Source organism: Diceros bicornis, chromosome X (assembly GCF_020826845.1).
Source record: "Diceros bicornis minor isolate mBicDic1 chromosome X, mDicBic1.mat.cur, whole genome shotgun sequence".
In the NCBI taxonomy this organism is placed as follows: Eukaryota; Metazoa; Chordata; class Mammalia; order Perissodactyla; family Rhinocerotidae; genus Diceros; species Diceros bicornis.
The window spans coordinates 62,137,654-62,145,813 of record NC_080781.1 but is presented as its reverse complement, the minus strand read 5'-3'; positions in this window follow the sequence as shown (position 1 = coordinate 62,145,813).

The window sequence follows — 8,160 nt, the reverse complement described above, 5'->3', positions numbered from 1 at the left end:
TATATAAAGAACTCTCAAATCTGAACAGTAAAAACCAAATATTTAATTAGAAAACGGGGAAAAGACATGAACAGATACTTTACTGAAGAGGGAAACAGATGGCAAAAAATCACATGAAAATATATTTAACCTCACTAGCCATTAGGAAAATGCAAATTAAGACCATTACAAGACATCACTACATACCCTATTGGAATGGACAAAATAAAAAAATAGTGACAGTAACAAATTTTGGAGGGGATGCAGAGAAATTAGATCACTCAAACACTGTTGGTGGGAATCTAATATGGTACAGCTACTCTGGAAAATAGTTTGGCAGTTTTTCAAAAACCTTAGCATGCGATTACCATATGACCCAGCTATTGCACTCCTGGAGATCTATCCTAGAGAAATGAAAATTTACATCCACGTAAAAACCTGTACATGCATTTTCATAGCAGCTTTATTTGTAATAGCCAAAAACTGGAAAAAAAACAAAATTTCCTTTTAATAGGAGAAAGGTTAAACAAGTATATCTATACATGGAATAATATTCAGCAGTAAAAAGGGATGAACTATTGATACACATAAAAACTTGGATAGATCTCATGGGCATTATGCTGAATATAAAAAGCCCATTTCAAAAGGTCACATACTGTATGATTCCACCCATATAACATTCTCAAAATAACAAAATTATTGAGATGGAGAAAAGTTCGCTGGTGGCCAGAGTTTAGGAATGTACAAGAGAGAGGGTGGATGTAACTCTAAAGGGCAGTATGACAGAGAATTTGTGGTGATGAAATAGTTTTCTCCCTCTTTTTTTTTTTAACTTCATACTGCTAATTTATGTAGAAATATGTTGCAATATTATAAAGCATGCAAATAAATAATATTTATTATATACTTTCATTTTTCTCAACTATTTTTTTGAAATATAGCTATGTTTATATATGCAGTTGTAATTCACTTATTTTAACCATTTTATTTTCATCATATGACTATACCACAATTTATTCATCAAGTTTTTTCATTGACTATTCAGATTGTTTCCAGTTGTTTATTTTAATCAGCATATTAATTAATTTATTTTTTATTTATTTTATTGAGGTCACATTGGTTTATAAGATTATATAAATTTTAGGTGTGCATCATTATATTTCAACTTCTGTATAGACTCCATCGTGTTCACCACCAAAAGTCTAGTTTTCATCCCTCACAATACACATGTGCCCCTTTACCCTTTTTGTCCTCCCCCCACCCCGTCCCCTCTGGTAACCACTAATCTGTTTTCCGTATCTATGTGTTTGTTTGTTTGTTTGTTTGTTTATCTTCCACATATGAGTGAAATTATATGGTAATTGTCTTTATGTATCTTACTTATTTCACTTAGCATAATACCCTCAAGGTCCATCCATGTTGTTGCAAATGGTATGATTCCTTCTATTTTTATGGCTGAGTAGTATTCCATTGTATATATATACCATGTCTTCTTTATCCATTCATCCATTGATGGGCACTTAGGTCACTTCCAAGTCTTGGCTATTGTGAATATTGCTGCAATGAACATAGGGGTACATAAATCTTTTCCAATCAGTGTCTTCATGTTCTTTGGGTAAATACCCAAAGCAGAATAGCGGCATCCTATGGTATTTCTCGTTTTAAATTTTTGGGAAATCTCCATTCTGTTTTTCATAGTGGCTGCACCATTTTCCATTCCCACAAACAGTATATGAGGGTTCCCTTTTCTCCACATCCTCTCCAACACTTGTTATCTCTTGTCTTATTAATATTAGCCATTCTGATGGGTGTGAGGTAATATCTCATTGCAGTTTTGATTTGAATTTCCCTAATAATTAGTGATGTTGAACATCGTTTCATGTGCCTGTTGGTCATCTGTATATCTTCTTATGAAAAATGTCTGTTCATAGCCTCTGCCCACTTTTTGATCAAGTTGTTCATTTTTTTGTTGTTGGGTTGCATGAGTTCTTTATATACTTTGGAAATTAACCCCTTGTCGAATATAGGATTTGCAAATATTTTCTCCCATTTGGTGTGTTGCCTTTTCATTTTGTTGATGGTTGCCTTTGACTTGCAGAAGCTTTTTACTTTGATATAGTCTCATTTCTTTATTTTTTCTTTTGTTTCCCTTGCTTGTGGAGACATAGTATTAAAAAAGATACTGCTAAGACCAATATCAAGGAGTATTCTGCCTATGTTTACTTCTAGGAGTTTTATGGTTTCAGGTCTTACATTTAAGTCTTTAATCCATCTTGAGTTAATTGTTGTGTATGGTGTTGCAGAAGCTTTTTACTTTGATATAGTCTCATTTATTTATTTTTTTCTTTTGCTTCCCTTGCTTGTGGAGACATGGTATTCAAAAGATATTGCTAAGATCAATATCAAGGAGTATTCTGCCTATGTTTTCCTCCAGGAGTTTTATGGTTTTAGGTCTTACATTCAAGTTTTGAATCCATCTTGAGTTAATTGTTGTGTATGGTGTAAGATAATAATCTACTTTCATTCTTTTCTGCGTGGCTGTCCAGTTTTCCAAGCACCACTTATTGAAGAGCCTTTACTTTCTCCATTGTATGTTCTTGGCTCATTTTAAAAAATTAACTGTCGATAGACGTGTGGTTTTATTTCTGGGCTCTCAATTCTGTTCCATTGATCTGTGTGTCTGTGGCTTTTCTGCCAGTACCATGCTGTTTTGATTACTATAGCTTTGCAGTATATTTTGAAATCAGCGAGTGTGATACCTCCAGCTTTGTTCTTTTCTCTGGATTGCTTTGGCTATCATGGGGCATTTTGTTGTTCCATATAAATTTTAGGACTCTGTTCCACTTCTTTTTTTTTTTTTTTTTGTGAGGAGACCAGCCCTGTGCTAACATCTGCCAATCCTCCTCTTTTTCTGCTGAGGAAGACTGGCCCTGGGCTAACGTTCATGCCCATCTTCTTCCACTTTATATGGGATGCCGCCACAGCATGGCTTGCCAAGCAGTGCGTTGGTGTGCGCCCGGGATCCGAACCGGCGAACCCCAGGCCGCCGCAGCAGAGTGCGCACACTTAACTGCTTGTGCCACTGGGCTGGCCCCAGGACTCTGTTCTATTCTGTGAAAAATGTCATTCGGATTCTATTTGGACCTGCAGTGAATCTATAAATGGCTTTAGGTAATATGGATATTTTAACTATGTATATTCATCCAGTTCATGAGCACAGAATATCTTTCCATTTCTTTATGTCTTCTTCAATGTCTTTCAAAAATGTCTTACAGTTTTCAGTGTATAAGTCTTTCACCTCCTTGATTAAATTTATTCCTAGGACTTTTATTCTTTGTGTTGCTATTGCAAGTGGGATTGTATTCTTGATTTCTTTTTCTGCTAGTTTGTTGTTAGTGTATAGAAATGCAACTGATTTTTGTATGTTAATTTTTTACCTTGCAACTTTACTGTTTTCACGAATTATTGCCAATAGTTTTTTTGGCAGATTCTTTAGGGTTTTCTATATATGGAATCACCCACAAATAGTCACAGTTTCCCTTCTTCCTTTCCAATTTGGATCCCTTTTATTTCTTTTTCTTTTTTTTTTTTTTGCCTAATTTCTTTGGCTAGGACTTCCAATTCTATGTTGAATAAGAGTAGTTAGAGTGGGCATCCTTGTCTTGTTCCTGTTGTTAGAGAGATAGTTTTGAGTTTTTTGAGTATGATGTTGACTGTGGGTTTGCCATATATGACCTTTATTATGTTGAGATACTTTCCTTCTATACCCATTTTATTGAGAGTTTTTTTCATAAATGAATGCTGGATCTTGTAAAATGTTTTTTCTGCATCTAATGAGATGATCATGTGATTTTTATTTTTCATTTTGTTAATGTGGTTTGTCACGTTGATTGATTTGCAGATGTTGAATATCCCTGCATCCCTGGAGTGAATCCCACTTGATCATAGTGGATGGTCCTTTTAATGTATTACTGTATTTGATTTGCTAATATTTTATTGAAGATTTTTGCATCTGTGTTCATCAGTGATATTGGTCTGTAATTTTCTTTTTCTGTGTTGTCCTTGTCTGGTTTTGGTATTAGGATAATCTTGGCCTCATAAAATCAGTTAGGAAGCGTCCTGTCTTCTTCAATTTTTTGGAAGATTTTGAGAAGGATAGGTATTAAGTCTTCGTTGGATGTTTGGTAGAATTCATCAGAGAAGTCATCTGGTCCTGGACTTTTGCTTTTTTGGAAGTTTTTGATTACTGTTTCAATCTCTTTACTTGTGATTGGTTTATTCGGATTCTCTATTTCTTCTTGAGTCAATTTTGGGAGGTTTTATGATTCTAAGAATTTATCTGTTTCTTCCTGGTTATCCAATTTGTTGGCATATAGCTTTTCATAGTATTCTCTTACAATTCTTTGTATTTCTGTGGTATCTGTTGTAATTTCTCCTCTTTCATTTCTGATATTATTTATTTGAAGCATTTCCCTTTCTTTTTTTTTATTGACTCTGGCTAAGGGTTTGTCAGTTTTGTTTATCTTCTCAAAGAAGCAGCTCTTAGTTTCATTGATCCTTTAAATTGTCTTCTTAGTCTCTATTTCATTTATTTCTGCTCTGATTTTTATTATTTCCCTCCTTCTACTGACTTTGGGCTTTGTTTTTCTTTTTCTAGTTTGTTTAGGTATAGTGTTAGATTGTTTATTTTAGATTTTTCATTTGTTTGTTTCTAAAGGTAGGCCTGTGTTGCTATACACTTCCCTCTTAGTACCACTTTTGCTGCATCCTGTTAGTTTTGGTATGTTGTGTTTTCATTTTCATTTGTCTCCAGGTGTTTTTTGGTTTCTTCTTTGATTTTTTCGTTGATCCAATAGTTGTTCAGTAGCACGTTGTTTAGTCTCCACACATTTGTGACTTTTCCAGATTTCTTCTTGTAGTTGATTTCTAGTTTTCTTCATTTTGGTCAGAAAAGATGCTTGATATGATTTAAATCTTCTTAAATTTATTGAGGCTTTATTTTTGCCAACATATGGTCTATCTTTGAGAATGTCCCATTTGCTCAGAATGTTCCAAGTGTACTTGAGAAAACTTTGTTTTCATCTGCTTTTGGATGGAATGTTCTATATAGATCTATTAAGTCTATGTGATCTAGTGTTTCATTTAAGGCCAATGTTCCCTTGTTGGCTTTCTGTCTGGATGACCTATCCATTGATGTAAGTGGGGTGTTAAAGTCCCCTACTATTATTGTGTTGCTGTCAGTTTCTATCTTTATGGTCTGTTAATAGTTGCTTTATATACTTTGGTGATCCTATGTTAGGAGCATATATATTAATGCATTATATCTTCTTGGTAGACTGTCCCTCTTTCCACCATATAATGTCCATCTTTGTCTCTTGTTATCTTTTTTGGCTTGAAGTCTATTTTGTCTGACATAAGTAGGACTACACCTGCTTTCTTTTGGTTGTCATTTGCTTGGAGTATCATCTTCCATCTCTTCCCTATGAGCCTATGTTTGTCCTTAGAGCTGAGATTGGTCTCCTGGAAGCAGTACAGTCGGGTCTTCTTTTTTTTTTTTTTAATTATTTTACTGTGGTCATATTGGTATAACATTGTGTAAATTTCAGGTGAACATCATTATATTTCAGCTTCTGCATAGACTGCATTGTGTTCACCACCAATAGTCTACTTTTTATCAGTCATCATACATATGTGTCCCTTTCCCCCTTTCCCCCTTCCTCCACCCACCTCCCCTCTGGTAACCACCAATCTGTTCTCCTCACCTATGTGTTTGTTTATTTGTTTATCTTCCACATATGAGTGAAATCATACAGTATTTGTCTTTCTCTGTCTCACTTTTTTTGCTTAGCATAATATCCTCAAGCTCCATCCATGTTGTCTCAAATGGCACAATTTTGTCTTTTTTTATGGCTGAGTAGTATTCCATTGTGTATACATACCACATCTTCTTTATCCATTCATCTTTTGATCATCACTTGTGTTTCTTCCAAGTCTTGGCTACTGTGAATAATGCTGCAATGAACATACGGGTGCACATATCTTTTTGAATTAGGGTTGTGTTTTTTAATCCATCCAGTCACTTGGTGTATTTGATTGGTGAATTCAATCCATTTACATTTGGAGTGATTATTGATATATGAAGTCTTAATACCGCCATTTTATCTTTTGTCTTCTGGTTGTTCTATAGTACCACTGTTTCTTTTTCCTTGTGTTACTGTCTGCCATTTCAGTTTGGTGGTTTTCTGTGATGGTTTTCTCAGTCTCTCTTTTTTTATGTTCTGTGACTCTGCTCTGATTTTTTGTTTTGTGGTTACCATGAGGTTTGTATAAAAGATCTCATAGATGAGATAGTCCTTTTTCTGCTGATAGCATCTTATCTCCATTAGCCTTGGCAGGATCTGTCCTTTTCCTCTTCCCCTTCTATGTTTTTGTTGTCACAAATTATATTTTTTTGTGTTGTGATTTTGTTACCAAATTGAAGTGTTTATAGTTATTTTTTATTCTTTCTTTCCCTTTAGCCTTTATGTTATAATTAAGAGTTTACTAACCTATTCTGATACAGTTGCAATTTTATGATTCTGCCTATTTATCACCTTGCTCAAAGCATTGTAAACCTTTGCCTTTTTGTTTCAGGTTGGAGGGACCTTTTCAACATTTCTTGTAAAGCACTTCTAGTGGTGATGAACTCTCTCAGTTTTTTTTTTTTTTTGTGAGGAAGATCAACGCTGAGCTAACATCCGATGCCAATCCTTCTCTCCTTCTCTCTCTCTTTTTTTTTTTGCTGAGGAAGATTGGCCCTGGGCTAACATCCGTGCCCATCTTCCTCTACTTTATACGGGACACTGCCACAGCATGGCTTGACAAGTGGTGAGTCAGTGCGCACCCAGGATCAGAATCTGTGAACCCTGGGGCTGCTGAAGCAGAGCGCGTGCACCTAACCACTGTGCCACCGAGCTGACCCCGAACTCTCTCAGTTTTTTATGTCTGGGCGAGTTTTATTTCTCTTTCATATCTGAAGGATAACTTTACTTATAGAGTATTCTTGGCTTATAGTTTTTGTCTTTCAACATTTTGAATATATCACTCCACTCTCTCCTAGCATGTAGAGTTTCTGCTGAGAAATCCACTGATAGCATCATGAGGGTTCCTTTGTAAGTTATTTTCTTTCTGGCTGCCCTTCATATTCTTGATTTGTCATTGGACTTTTGAAGTTTTAATATAATGTGTCTTGGAGAAGGTCTTTTTGCGTTGCGATAAGTAGGAGTTCTATTAGCTTCATGTACTTGTATACCCAATTCCTTCCTCAGGTTTGGGAAGTTCCCAGCAATTGTTTCTTTGAATAGGCTCTCTGTTCCTTTCTCCCTCTCCCCTCCATCTGGGATATCTATTATCCTTATGTCGCTTTTCCTAATTGAGTTGGATATTTCTCATAGCATTTCTTCATTTTCTAAAAATCTTAGTTCTCTCTCCTCTTCCACCTTACCATTTCTTGATTTCTATTTTCCAGTCACTAATTCTTTTTTCCATATGGTCTGCTGTATTTCCAATGCTTTCTTACTTTATTTTTCATCTCCTTGTGTTCATCATCTCCAGAATTTCTGTTTGTTTTATTTTAAAGTTTCAATCTCTTTGGTGAAATACCCCTTCTGTTCATTAATTTTATTCCTGAGCTCATTGAACTGTCTTTCTGAGTTTTTTTTTGTGACTCACTGAGTTTCTTCATGACAGATATTTTGAATTCTCTGCCAGCTACATTGTAATCTTCTATGACTTAAAGTTTGTTTTCTGGAGAGTTATTTTCTTTCTGTTCTACCATGTTATTGTAATTCTTCATTGTGCTTGATGAGTTGATCATATACAGGACATTTCTGGTAGTAGCCACCTTTCTTATTTAGATAAGGCTTTTGTTACTTTGATTCTGAGCTGCTTCTGGTTGTATTTGAGAGCCTGCACTTTTCACTCTCTACTGCCTCTGCCAGAGGCATTATGAATGCCTTCCTTATGCTGCTTGCACCTCCAAGGTTGCAGTTGCCTTGCTGCTTACAATGTCACTACAGTCGCAGGTGTCACCACTGGGGTCACCAGGCTGCAAGCACCTCTGCTGCTTCTGGGGTCACTTGGGTCTTGTGTTCCCCCACTGGCTCTCTGCAGGCTCTCCACAGGGTCAGGTGCTGCTGTCCC